This window comes from Struthio camelus, chromosome 5 (assembly GCF_040807025.1).
Source record: "Struthio camelus isolate bStrCam1 chromosome 5, bStrCam1.hap1, whole genome shotgun sequence".
NCBI classification, from domain to species: Eukaryota; Metazoa; Chordata; class Aves; order Struthioniformes; family Struthionidae; genus Struthio; species Struthio camelus.
The window spans coordinates 21,282,176-21,297,423 of record NC_090946.1 but is presented as its reverse complement, the minus strand read 5'-3'; the positions used below and the strand labels follow the sequence as shown (position 1 = coordinate 21,297,423).

The following is a 15,248-nucleotide window of genomic DNA, read 5'->3' as shown; positions in this document are numbered from 1 at the left end:
TACTATATCAAATTTAATTTGACCTTAATAAATGTATCAAAGAGCACAAACATGCAAGAGCAGAAAATTCTTCACCTTCTATCAGCATTTGTATTCCACATACAGAAAATGAGAGCTGTGACAGAATCGTGTCTGTTAAATCCACATTTTAATTTCCTGGTTCCTTTAGTTATGCTACATGTGTTTCAGAGACAGCGGCTAGGATCACAAAGAGTTTTTATCCACCATTCCTTAACCCCAGAAGTATCCAAGGTTTTGACTATGATTTTTCTGATTAGTAGTTAAGTAAACATATAATGGTTTATATGTCAAAGCTAGTAAATGTTAGAAGAAATTGGTTTTTTAGACAGAAGAAAAAATTGCCCTCATCCTACCATAAATCGGTGGCATTAAATACTATTAAAAAGTTAAACTAAACTTCAAGCGACTTTTTTTTTCCATTTTAATTCCTAAAAACTTTTTCTGACCAAATCCCATATGTTGACCTATGACATTGTTTAATAGCGCCAAATTTTCTTGTCACATCCCCATTCCCTTCACAACTATTGATGCAGAGCAGAAATGCTACTGTGTGTGTCTATGAGGGTTAATTTACCAACAACTCTTCTCTTGGGAAAGCCCTAAGATGTAGGTTAATAAAGGTCAAGCAAAAAATAAACACTTTACAGTATTTTTTTGAATCCATTTCTCAGGAAAATCAACTTACAATAAAAAGGTCTTTGTGCAATTACTGCTATGGCACTGGGGCGTGAAAGAAACTAGCTTTGAGCAGCTCTTTCTTTCATTTGAGCTGAGGCAAGCCTGGCTGTGCCTATTAGGATATGAGTTAAACTTGGTTAGATTGGAGTTGATCCCCAAGTGCCCAGCACACGCATTTACCTCTGATAAAATGGTGCTAGTTTTGCTGTGTGATGTTACTTTACACTGGGTCTAGAGCAATACAATAAACGGAAACACAGTCTTTGTCTGATAGAAACAACTGCAGTATTTTGAAGGAATTCAACATAATATATTTGCAAACATTTGCAGTAGTTCCCAACTATAGTCTAATCGAATGTACCCAAAGTTTAAGAAATATCCCTTTGAGTCGCCACACACAGAAAGTATTTCCACGGATGCTGCAAATTTGCAAGACATCAACATAAACTCACAAAGCAGAATAGATCAGAGTGAGTACTGCGCTTAGAGTAATGGCGCATACAGAGCCAGAGCAGCACTTTGCACTGTAGTATCATAAAATCATACGAAACTATATTATATAGAAAGGGCTAAATCCTACACCATTCATTTCACAGGCCTCTTCCCAATGAACTCCTGTAGAGTTGGATCAAGTCCACCATGTCCAAAAAGATGTTTAAGACTCTCAAATGATAGCAGTTCCCTAAGTGTGGAGTGTTCCCACTGCCTGTGCCGGCTATTTGCTATGCTTTCTTGAAATTCTCCTTTGCATGTTGGATCAGGTCCTCAGCCTATATATAGCTCCTCTGACTAAAGGTGGTTTACAATTAGAGTACAAGTTTAAGTTCACACTTAGAGAGGTGCACAGACCGAAAAAAACCTTTACTGAATGGCAGTCCTTCCCTCTCACTGGCCTTCCTTCTGGCACATACCAAATATTACTCTGAAGTAAATGTTGATTTCACCCACTTATTTTGTACATAGGTGTCATTATTTTCCGCACAGGTCACCTGAAAAGCACAAATCAGCATTAAAAAGGAAGTGAACGTACAAGCGTCGCTGATCACTGTAAAAGATGTAAGACAAATGTCAGAAATCCAGTACAGATTCTTCATTCTTGAAATTTTCTTTTTTCACGGTTTTGATTTTACCAAGGGGGAAGAAACTGGGAGGACGGGTTGATTGATGTACTTCATAAAATCGGCTACATGCCCAGAAATTTTAATTGCTGAGATGTTCCCCAGGTCTTTCGGAAAACCAAGACTGCAGCAGATGCACGAGAAACACTTAGACTCTGTCTCTTCCCATTCGTAAAAATAGCGTATTGTTGGATCGGCACTTTCCCCTTTTGTCTCCTCAGTGCTAGGTTGTTGATGATGCCATTTTTTGCCATCTGCCCCAGAGCTTCATTAAAGATACATGACTGGACTAACTGGCCGGCTCTCCTGTGTGGAACAGGTGCCATTGTTTGTCCCCGAAGACCTGCGCTAAAGAGCTGCCTCGCAATACTTGAGAACGAGCATCTGCAGCAGTCAGTCGGGGAGGAACTTGGCAGAGCCCTTCCGATGCGCTAATATGCAAACAGTGACACTCGGGGGGACTCGCTTTCTCTTTCATGAAGATTATTTAATTTTTTTGTGATGGGTAACAAATGTTTGCTTTTGAACAATTCTGCCAGTGTGTACCTTGAATGGAGCTGTACAAACCCTGGACGAAACCTTAGTATATTCCTTCAAAATTCAGTTCTGCAAAATCAAATAAAGTTATCTCTAATAACTAAGCCATTAAAAAAAATTAACCTGAGATTCCACGCAATAAACTCAGGTTAACTGTGTTAAATGTCAGAAGCCACCGAGACTGGGACACACTTAAAAGACAGTGTACCATTCCCTTAATATCCCATCACAACTCCGACAATCCTTGGGAACTGATTACAGCACTTCCTTGCCTCAGATCTAAGTCAGGAAGCAACTTCAGAGCAAATCAGCCCTGATTAGTTCAAGAAGCAAGTTCCAATTTGATTCTCCTTGAAATAATAAAAGTTGGTGGCCCATCTGATAAGCAAGGCAAATCTGGTGTGCTTTCTCCCATAGCCATGTGAATACTAATCTCAGAAGTTGGCAGCTAGAATCCTCCCCGTTAAAAAGTCACTGATGTTTAGTGCTGCGCTTGGAAAATGGAAGCCAAAGGGATATGTCATACAAAAGTAACGGCTTGAATGAAAATGATCTGCCTCTTTTGGACAAGGAACACAGCACATTCAGTGAGCCTAAGGAATAGGAAGGGTTCTGTCTCTAAAAAACAAAACTGCCTCTACGACAACTAGCATTGCCGTTAGAGAAGCAAAGGCATTCAGAGAGAAGGATGGCCTCCTCACTTGGCAAGCCCTCCCCAAGGCATACTGCTTTTGCTGTTTACGTTATACAGCTCCCCTTTTCTTCCCAAGTTAACATCCCTTCTCCCAAACGACACTAACAAACCTCCCCGCGCTATGTGTACTTCTTTAAACTTCTGTTTCCCTATGCACACACACAGTGGCAGCTGAGTTTGGAGGTAAGAAGGGGACTGGGTCACCCCTTTTTTCACTGCCCATTGCTTCCAAAATCTGAGGAAGCATGACTTTAAGGCTGCTATAAATTTCCCAAATTTGGAGAGAAGTATGATGGAGACGTGGGGGAACTTCAAATTTTCATTCTCTGTCACCCCTTTCTCACTCTCATCCCTGCTTAAAACCTACTGGAGAAACTACTAAAAACTGACACTCAAAGCCTCTGTGAGAGCATGTTCTGGCTTTCTGTTTTCATAGAGAAGCCACTTTTGGGCAGACAGCTAGAAAGGAGCTTCCATAACCCGACAGGAGGCAGCAATGCAAGCAAAAAGGAAGCTCACACGTTTCTGCTTCACTCTGATGATCCCAGACTTCACAAGTGGAAATAAATTCCACCCTGCTATGGCAGTTGAAATCCTTACAAAGTCATCAAGGCCATACTTGACAAGTTTTTTCTCTGTCGCATGGTTCACTTCAGTGAAGGGGAAAATTAAGTGCCATCTTTTTGAGAGAGAGTATGTTTTGTTTATAAACAAAATTTTTTGCATTACTGCCAACACTGGTATAAGACACTGTGATGGGCCAAATATGCTCCAATTGCCTAGAATAATCCAGTATCACTGTTTAAAACTATTGCCCTCTACTTCTCTCACCAATAACATCTTGGCCCCTGTTGTCACCTGGTGTCAATCTCGAGATCTGCGTTGAACCTAATAGACTATTCCAGCCCATCCTAGCCGAGAAACCAGTCTGTGAAATTCACTGGATTACTATATTTTTTTTTCTCTAGTACAGGACATATAGTACCTTCTGTTACTTGAACTAAGAAAATATTGTGATGCGGTGGCCTCAGTGAGAACCTAATTCACTCACAGGCAGGTTTAAACTTCTCATAGTTTAAATTTGAATTTCTATTTAAGATTTTTGAACTGTTGACTAATTGGAATAGACAGACTATAACTTTACCCTGTCTATGCTGTCATTACGCTTTCAATTTCCACAGTAAAAACACGTTTGAAATTTTCTGCTTTCTCATTTAAGAACTTCGGTATAACAGGAGAGTTTCCCAGATAATGGCAACGTATCAAGTACGAATATGCACTTTCAAAACGCTCAGATTATGTCTTCATATGATAGAATATAAAGGCTGTGTCTGTTTCAGTCAACAGACTACATTTTAAGCCCTTGTTAGATGTATTCACTTTAAAGATCTGAATGGCATTGAAAACAATGTTTTTGCCCACTGTATTACTAATACAAGTTTTTAAATACCCTGCATACTGCATGTTTTTACTTCATTTGTATTTTAAATAGTCTGCATATGATAGATGACACCATTATTTCTATACTACCACTGAAATTTTTATTTATTTCCATAATGAGTGGTTTTTTTGTGGTTCTTCGTAAAAGTGGAAATATAAGAGGTTTTGTTAATTTACCTTGTATTTTGACTAGATCATTTTTGCATTTATGCAAGAAAGCAAACACCATATTGCATAAAGAAGTAGGCACCTATTCTATGACTTTCACATATATGTGAAAGTCACTGGGACCACTTAAGTGCCTCAAGCAATTATTCACTCCGGTTTTTGCAGGTTTGGGCCCAAATCTCCTCTCCAACTCTGCCAATATTGTAACAAACGTGTGCCTTGACCGGGCCCTTTTTTGGTCCCCAAACTGATCTATTTAGTACACTGCAGGAGAGTTTTACTGCAAAAAATGAAAAGAACTCTTTGATTATAATTGGTCTTGCTGTTTTTTTGTGCCATTCTGGTGAAGCAAAGCGACGGTAAGCCTGAGTTAACTGACCAGTTATAAAAGATTTAGCCACTTTGTGTCTGAGTGGTGACTGGGCCTTTTGTTCTGAGCTCAGAAATTTAACTGATGAACTATTGAGGCTTTGAATTAATGCAAGAACAATGCTTCAGCATTGTCCACTGAAAAGATAACATGTGAGACTTGGTCCCAAACACTTAAGTGAGAAATCCCATCTAACATAAATAATCCCACAAAATCAGCTGCCGAGTTTGCACAAGTAAGAACTACAATGCAAAGAGAGGCGGGCTCCTACAGCCCAAAAAATGATCAGGCAAACACTGCATCACAGTTAAAACATTGACAATCGTATTGACATAGCTCCTACGCTGGAATTTATACATGGGCTACTTTCTACTCCAGTTAGCAATACAGAGTCAATGGAGCTCTGCGGAGGGAGGTATATTCTACTCTAATTTATCTGCCATCTAGCTATCTACGTTCTAAGTGAAAAATATTTGCTCTCAGGGAAAGTTCATGAGCCCCAAACTAAATATCTGTCAATCAGATCGCAGGGTAAGTGTTGGCAAATAAACTGAAAAAAAGATAGATTTGCACAGTGTGAACGTTTCATATGGGAAATACTATGATAAATATGTAGCCCACTACTGGCCTTGTAAATAGGTTCTAACTCCTATTTTCTTCCCCCCCCCCCACACACACTTTTCTCCATTTGTCCAATGGTTCAGCATGATTTGATGATTTAAGTCTACTGTGGTGGCCACAACATTCATCTAAAATTTGGAGCCAAGATCATACACCAAGACAGAGCATCCTTACTTCTTATTATTTTTTCCTCACTATTTCAGAACTTTAAATGAGTTAAAATTAAATTCCTTCTATTTGGGAAGTAAAGAAGGAAGCAACAGAAAAATACTGCCAACCACACGGAAAAGAATATTTTTTAAATGCCACCTGTCATTTCACTTCTATTTACTTCCCATTGTATTGCCCTGTTTTTATCTAGCTCCTTGACTACCTGGAAACAGGGAGTTCAACTAAAGATGATCTCATGAAGTTAAGAGTATGATAAATGGTAATTAAATCTATGTAAATTGTCTGTATTCTAAGAAACTCTCACTAGGAGGGAAGGAGAATATCTCTGCTATAAAGAAATAAATAAAACATGTTATGCAAAAGTGAATTTATAGTTCATTTGGAATTAGAGATCTACCACCTTTCCAATCCATACAAATGCATAATCTTGTCAATTAAATATTATTGTTAAGGTCTAGTAGTATGTTAAAATCACTTTAAAGTGCAACTAAGGAAAATTCATGTGTGTTTATTACTCCTTAAGGGTCTATTAGTGGGTATTTTATTCAGATTTGTGTTGTAAAATCTGCATAAACTCAGCATATTGTTATCCCCTTGTGTGCATTTGTTTGGTTAAAGCATAACAGCAAATCTCTATTTCTGCAACTTCTGGAAAAGTCAAGAGAACTAAAACAGTCCTAATTTTAATCAGATACAAACAGTTATCTCTACAGAAGTGAAGAGCTGACTATTATGCAAATTGACACAGTTAGTGGTCACCAAGCCATCACAGAAGACTGAGCAAGTCAATTATTTCAGATATTTCCAAAGACTAGTGAAGATGTATGTTTCTCATTTGCACCTTGTCTTCTCCTTGCCAAAATATGAAAAATATTGCAGCCTACTGATACTTGTTGATATTTTATACACAGAAGCTCCATTACTTGAGCTCAAATCTAAACATAAATTATATCAGAAATTCCCTATTAGCTTATGCTTTTATGGTGATATCAAAATGCGCAAGATTTCTGGAGTACTCTGAAATCTTCCATTGATGGAAAAATTCAGAGTATGAGATGCTTTAAAATTTGCATTTCATACTGGTGCTTCCAGCCAGAGTTTTCCCCTATATCCTTTAAAGACACGGTTCTTTTTTTGAGCAGTGGCCATCTATTACTTAGTGACACAAAAATAATTCCCTCAATAAAAGGGCTTGCATAGTACAGTATGAGAAATCACCTACCTCCACACTGACTGGAATAGGAAGGACTCACTTTCACTTTAAAGAATAGCTCCAGCAGAGACGGAAATAAAAACAGAAACATCTTTCAATGCTCCTGCTCAAAACCCCTTCTGCCCTAGAGAGGTTTAAAAACTATAACAGAAAAGAGTAGAGTTTTTTTGTTCTATTATATTAAGCAAATATAGGATACATCTGAAAGCCAGGAGTCACTGATGGCAATAGAAGTTCTGCCATCTGCTTCGCTATGGGAAAAATTTCATCAGCACCTTGTTTTTAAAGTTTGCTTTATTCTCACTGATATTCAGAGACTTGTAACTAAGGTGTTGCATCTGTATTGCACAGCACTTACGTCATTTGAGTACTTTGCAAGTATTAACTAATTCATGCTCAAAGATCCCTTTGGAGGACGGTATTATGTCTCTAGTTTACATAGGAAGACGCTGAGTCAAAAGGGCCAGGGCTGCTTTTACAGTTGCATAAGGGAGGATGCAAAGTGGATACAAAACAATTCCATTCTAATCTGCTGCATGTAACCTTTACCCCTTCTTGCACAACTGTAGCACCAGTTATCCAAAGCGCAAAGCTATGGCTCATGAGGGACATGCTCTGTTGCAAAATGGGAATGAGGTGGCTTTTGAGCAGGTAGCGACCAGTGCTACACAGCTCAGCCCTCAACACCTGCACGCTCGTAGGATACAAGGCTGGAGGTGAGTCACGGCTGTGAAAAGAAGACACCTTTCCCATCCCCGCTGGTGCTACGCCTGATTTCTTCAGGTATTTATTCCCCTGTGAATTTAGGCTCCTTTATTACCCTCCCTCCATAGACATGTTGTTGATATTCTTCCTCAAGCCTAAACGGATGTTATTCAAGAGACTCGGTCAAAGGAGGTAGTCAAATCTAGTGAAATATTCTTGCTTCTGTATATTTTTGAAGAGCTTTTAATGAGGACTAGTAGCCTAGATAACTTCCAGAAATCATATGATGTTTATAGAGCATCTAGATCGAAACACAAAGGCAGCTATGTGGAGAACTAGCTTAATGCAGAAAACTCCTGTGTCTAGAGATCAAAGTCAAATCGGAATACTGACTGCATGCAAAAATTAATTTGTTCCATCTCTTCCAAAGATTCCTCAGGTTTTGACACAATCTGACCATCTTTACTCAGAAAAGGCTCCACGAAACCGGTGTGTTTGCACAGCATGACTGAGGTGATTGTCACTGTTAGGTATACAGTAATTATTGCAGATTTGGGAGCAAGCAATACAGAGTTCCTCAACTCCCAGTGACATACACAAAGCCTGCTTCCTTCCTACGCCAACTGTGTCTCGTTCAAGCCAGTTATATTGGCTCCTCAGTTTCTATAGTATTTAAGATTTGTCTACAAAAACATTCTGAAAAGAGCAAAATCATTAAAAATGCAATATGGGGCAGAAAGCAGGAAATTCACGTTTAAAATGAGCGTTAGGTATTTCCTATCTGACTCCGGGTGCTGAAATTCCAGCAACAACTATACGTCAAACACAAATCCACACTGCTGTGCTGCCTTTTCTTCAGAGTATCCTGATATTCAAGAAGCAATGTCAAGTCTTCAAATTTTCTCGCTTTCCCTGGGTTGTCAGAACTGCGGCGTGACTTAAAGACAGCTTTCAGCTGCTGAATAGACCTTCGCCATGACTCCTATGATCGCATTCACAGCAGAGTGACATTGTTTCCAAAGTTGGGATATTTTCCGCAGCTCCTCGTGACAATCAGCCAGAGTCAACAGCACAAAGCTGTGCCTCAGTTCACTTTCACTCTGCCTGACTAACCAGCAATAGAGAGCGAGTTCCTTTGCAACTGTAACGCGCCTGTAGTCTCCCTGACGAGACACACGGGCAAATCTACATAGAATTATGGGGCCACAACAATGGACCTTTGTCCAGCTGTGAGCGTTCCCCCCCTACAGCCAGGCCTTATCTGCTCAGGAAATGCCTGTTTTAACTGACAGGTAGGAGATTAAATCTACAGCTGCCGAAACACAATCTCCGCTCTGTTAGATAGGCTTTCACTGAAAGGCACTACAAACACATAATTTGTTTATGTTGTACCAGCAATCTTTGACAAAGCAGACTGTCTAGCTGAGACAAATGTGGTTAAACCCATTTATTGTATTATTTCTGCTACACAGAACAAGCTCTTAAAATGTAGAAACTAGACAAGGCACAAAGCTCTAGCTGTCTAAAGAAATCAAGAATAGATGACTTCTTGTTACACTAGCCCCCTTTACACAGTGTAGCATGTTCTCTCCTGGAAAATATCTACTGCGATTTCTTTCTTTTCTCTTTCTCTCCCCCCCCCGCCCCGGCCTTTTTTAAAGTGGGTGGTTCAATGATGTTTATGTCTCCAGGTTTTAAAGTTTCTTTTGTTTCCTCTAGCATCAATGGATATAAAATAACTAAGTCAGTCAAAGGATGCCTTCAGATTTAAGAAACAGGGGAATATTTTTGAGAGACTACTTCTCAAAGACAGAATAATTTTCCAGACACACTGTCTGGTCCTCCTGACTTAATGCATGCTCAAATAGAAGTTTTGCCTGACTAATGAATGCTGGATTGCCCCCCCTCCCCTTCTCTCTCTGTTTTTTAATCATCAATCACATATTTCTCAAAACATTACTTCATTTTTGTTACACCTTCTGCCTTATTTTAAAATAATACTGCTGGCTGTTTATTTCAAATGAAAGGCACAGTGAACTGATGAATTAAGTGTTTATAAATCTGAGTTTTCGGATTGAAAACAACCTTTTTCATAATGCAAAGGCTTTATAAGAAAAATCTGCATTTTAGGCTCTGGTTTCTTCTGGCCATATATTACTCCTAGCAAACTCTGCTACAGGAACTAAGTGGGTACGGCGCCCCAAACAAGACCAGGGCACCAGCTGCCTCCCAAGAGGAGAGCGTCGAGCGCTGCACTCCCTCCCGCGGAGCGGCACCCACTCCCGAGCCCGCAGCGTGGCCCGTTCCTCTCGCTGCTTCCCACTTGTAAGACGCTGCGCTCTCGCTGATCTGCATATGCAACTCCAATTACTGTTCCTGGGAGTTGTGTGCGCGCACGGATGTGCTTAGCGACTGGCATATTAAAACACCCCTTCGCCCTGGTGAAGTTTAACAAATGAATGCTCCCCGTGTTACTACTGTAGATACTTGATAAGGAAGATTTTGTGAATCACAGAATTGTTGATCTAACAGTTAATCATCATTAGAAGGAACAGAAATAGGAAAAGTAGTCAACATCTTCATGCTTTACCATTCAAGTTACTTCTATAACCCTCTTGCCTCCCCCGGGGCCATTCTCTTATATACCCTCCTGCAATATTCTGTTTTCCTTACTGTTTTATTTAACCTTAATCATAACATTCATCTCTGCATTTGAGACGAAGCTGTACGGAGCTACCATAGGAGCTGCCACTCAGAACACTTAGTTTGGCATAAAATTAAAAAAGTATGCAATAAACTGGCTGAATCCATAGGGAATCCCTCAAACAGCATGGATAATGAGGGGAATCCATAACAGACATAAACAAACCCAGAAAGATGTCTGGGGCCAACATCATTATGTAAGATATATGCCCAAGATATATGGGCATACGTTTGAATGTTCAACTTCAAACTCAGCCTGTATTAGACTGATTGAATCTCAGCATGGGGTTCAGCTAATAAACAAACCTTGCCTTTGGAAAATATTTGGGACTGAAATTATGTATTCTAGCCAGGCACCTACTCCATGTGGCACTAAGATGTCCTTCCACTTTAAAGCTTTGTCAAAGCAAGATTGTAAAGGAAATCAGAAATCCATATTATTGGAGAAATAGATACAATTTTCAGATTAGTGGCACAACTCGAAAGACAGTTGTTATCCACAGACTGTATTTGACTCTATGCACCAGGGGCTTATGAATAGAATTCACATTAAAAATTAGAGACCAGTTTGAATCTTTGGGCTTTGATTCACACTTCCCATGTTTTTTAAACATGCCACCCATATTCTCATAAAGGATACAACAATAATGCTAGCAAATCTTTTTGGTAATTATTAATTTCACTGTAGAATAGCTTTTTTGCTATGCTTGGCTTGTTAAAAAAATGCATTTTGCTCACCTCAGGGTACACCATTAGCCTGCATATTTGCTCTTTTCCTTTTTTCCAGGTTTTGTTTAAAGATTCTTCTTAAATCTGTATATTAATCACTGCTCAGAGGGTGAAAGAATTTGCAGGAGCAGCTGAAGTGCTACTTTTTTTTTCCAAAGCAGGAACTAGTTAGTGCTGGCACTTTTTATATACATTGGAACAGGAAAAAATGAAAGAGATGCAAAAAAGGAAAAGACAAAAATTAAGAGAAGGATGAGGGCTGGTTTGGTGGTACAATCACGGTCTAAACATATCAGCTCGAAAACTGGAGTTCTTGTTGTGGGGTCCCCAGTCTAGTAGGGAGCAAAAACAGTCAATATGCTCCATCCAACATAATAAGCATGTCCTGAATAACAGCATCCTGCCAAACTATGAGCTTTGCTGGCAGGCACTAATGACAGTCAGATCCAGAAAGTAAAGTTGCCCCTGCTGTAATTTTGGTCATTGGGTTGGGCAATGAGAAAGAAAAGGGAAGGAATTCTGCATAAAGGCCTGTCCAAAGACACTTCCAAGATCAAAGGAAAAGACAAAAAGCTTTTTTCAATAGCTCCATTCAAAATCCTACCTCCATATCTACATTTAAGCTGCTGTGCTCCATTCTGAAGCTCTGTTTTAGGATTCAACTATACAGGAAACAACTGCACAGTAATTCAGTATATGAATTTATAGCACCTTAGACCTTCTACACTATGTCCTCATGTGGACAATGTTTAAGTACAGTCAACATACCTTTGTGGAACTGTGTTTACTCACTATGCAGAGATTACTCTTAAAAAGTATGCACCAACAGTGTTCACTATGGAATTAGTGTGCAGTAACGCTCCATTATAAATTCCAACCTTAGCTTAACATGTAGAAAGTTTCCTATTAGAAATTTCCTTAAATTGAAAGTAAAATTCTCTCTCTCTCTCTCTGTACACATACACACAACACATACATATACATATATACACATATAAGGTCAAATATGCTTTCCTTCTTGTTTTCCAAATCCCTTTGCATTTTAATTTTCTTAGACCCCTCTGGCTGTACAACTTGCTTGCTGCACTCCTAAATAGTCATCATTTGCGTGACTTTCTTGGACACACAAAACCCAAGTTTCTTAAATGCTTCCTGTGGGAAGACCACCTCTATCTCTGTAAGGAGGTACTTTGAGCATGATACATTTAACAGCTTCTCTGCTGAGTGAAGAAGTCAGCAAGCCAGCTGCGCTAATAATCATAGAGGTAGACATCTTGAGCAACAAAAAAAACCTCATTTGGAAGCCACTCTATCACTCACATCTATTATTACTGAATTGCTTTTCTTTCAGGGAGTATTTTTGATATATACAAGGCAGCTATCTGGCAGGTAATTCTCCTTCCTAGGCCACTGATATCAAAAAAGTCATGCTCTAGAGTTGTCAATAAGCTTCCATCATGAGGAAGATGACCTTAATGAAGTATTTTTAGCTTTCTTGGTTTTTGGATGATCTTTGTCACAATTACAAGAAAAGCTTGGACATAAAAGTAGCATCATATCAAGGAAATGAGGACACCCGCAAACATTTATTTTTAAGCTAGACATATGCAGCTGAAACAAATTAAAATCAGGCTTTTCTAAAGCCTTTCTCATGCACTCAAGGGTCTTCACGGTAAACAAGGCACTTCCTCAAACTCCCTGCTTTGTTAGCACACACTTGTCTCCGCTTTCCTTTTTCAGGTTAGATGAGAGTTTTCAGGATGTAATTTTCCATGTCAGTTTAGATGCATTTTTTTCAAAGGACTTTTTAGGGATTTCTTTTTTTCACTGTGAAAGTTAGTCTAATTACAAAATTATGACTACGGAATAGGTAAGAAAATAAGATTTCAATATAGGGTTTCTGAGATGTGAGAGTGAATGGGCTGAACAGGATTAATGTGAGATGCACAGACCAGCTAATCTGGCAGCTTATTTTGGACAATGCAGGTATTGTATTTTCAGGGCAATGGAGGGGAGAGGTGTGGTATTGTATTCTAAGGAAAACAGAGAGGAGAGCTTTTTCTTACTGTTAGGTCAGTAGTGTGCCTCAGTGATTCAATGTTCAGGCTCTGAAGTTCAGCTTCATGCTTTTATAAATACATCACATGTCTATGTGATATTATTCCTAGCTATTTGCTTGATTTTGCAGCTCAAGAGAGCAATATCCACTGCCTCTCCAACGGCACTTGAATCCCTGTACGACTGTCCTGGGTTTGGCTGGCGCGTGTGGTACTGTACCGTTTGCAGTCCTGTTACAAACGGCACAGTGTACGTCTCAGCCATCTCAGCATTCATACTGTACTTTTTCCGTATGCGCCAACCTGAGCTTAAGTCTCTCTCCTGGAAGTCTGGACCGCGTTCAAATCACTCACTCGTTTTCCATGCTCACTGTCTGACTGGCTTTTGCTGTTACCCGTTGCTGCTCTAACCTGTGTGCTATGCATAATAAAAATCCTTCCCATCTGAGTTGTCTGCCATGGTTACTGGAAATCTGCTGTATGTAGCATTCCCAAGAGCAGTAGAGGAAGGTACCTTTACCGCTTTTCCTTAAAGTGAACATCTACCCTCACTGAAACCACATCTAATGGCGACTGCTAACACGAGCCCCCTACTCTCCAATCAAGTTTATGTCAATTTGCATTTTACTCTTTCTATTTTTGAAATAACGATTAGAGTATATGTCCCTCCTCACTTGTCATCCCTCACACTGAAGCAAAAAATTAGCTCCCTAATATTTCATAAAACTTCACCAGAAAATGTAGCTAAGGTACTATCAGGCACTATCTGATCCCTGCCTGCTTATGATGCTTTTTAACAGAATTTGCATGTTATTTTATGGCATGCTTTGTTTGTAAATGCACTTCTGAAATAAATGAAGCATTTACAAATATGATTAATCTACAGATTTAGAAGCACATAATAAACAAATTACTGAGCGCCCCATCCCTTTTCAGAGAAGCTAAAAATACAACTTTCAAACAAGATTAAACTTGCATCTAAGACTGCATAGCTTTATTTTTTATTTAATAGTTATTTCAAATAGAAGCTTTCAGCAATCAATTTTCCTCTAAATTCCCGACTCCAGTTTCATTTACAGCAGTGTAACTCAGAAGCAACTGCCATATATGTTGCAAACCAACACCCATGTAAACACTGTGTAGATGACATTGAAATAAGGCTGTAATTGTATAATATTTTAAAGTCCTTGTGTAGATTAGTACTCTCACTGTTTAGCAGATTTAGGCACATCAGCACGAGTATAGAAAGACAAGTTGAAAATTCAAAGTACCTTTAATAGTGCATTTTATGCCACTCACATTTTCAGTCAGACCACCCAGAGCAAAGAAAAAAAAAAGAAACCACAACAAAAAAAGCCCTCTGCATTGTTTGCAATAATATGGAAGGAAATTGAGTGTATATTCTCTTCTTCCTGTATTTTCCAGCTAGATTAAGCTGTTGTCTTCACAATTGCCTCCCAGCTGCTGTGACTTGTGAAAACAACAGACCCTGCTCTGTTGTCTGCAGAAAGCCTGGATTGTTATGAGTAACTTTATTGCAGGCACATGAGTGTGTTAAGACTTTAAAACACGCTCAAATGTCATGTGCACACCCAGTGACGGGCAAGAATAATTATGAAAAAACAAGAATTCTATGTCTACGAAACAGTGTCAGACAAAATGGGCCATTCATTGTGTTCCTTTGGGAATGCTTGGACTCTCCAGCCAGAAAACAAAAAAGGCACTTTTTTCCTGCCGTAGGCTGAATACTTAGCTTTGCCATCTGAGCCCTAAGAAAACATGGGCCCCCTCTCTAACTACTGGCTGGCCCGCACACAGTAAAAAGTATTAATGCCCCCCTTTTTTCCAGCAGTTCCCTCTGTGTAGGCTGTGGCCAATGTAAAGTCAATGCAAAGACAAAACAGTTTGCCTAACATTAGTAAAAAAAACATAACTCTTGTACAGTCTGAAAATCCCTCTGACACACAGAGGTTTTATTCTAAGGCATGCCCCTCTATCCTTCGGCAAGGTACCGTAGCTCCTG

At 39.3% G+C, this 15,248-nt stretch overlaps 1 protein-coding gene across 19 annotated transcripts in view; it reads right to left on the bottom strand.

Moving 5' to 3' along the window:
• Nucleotides 1-15,248, bottom strand: part of SOX6 (SRY-box transcription factor 6) — a 380,365-nt gene that overhangs the window by 98,708 nt on the left and 266,409 nt on the right. The window lies entirely within an intron of this gene.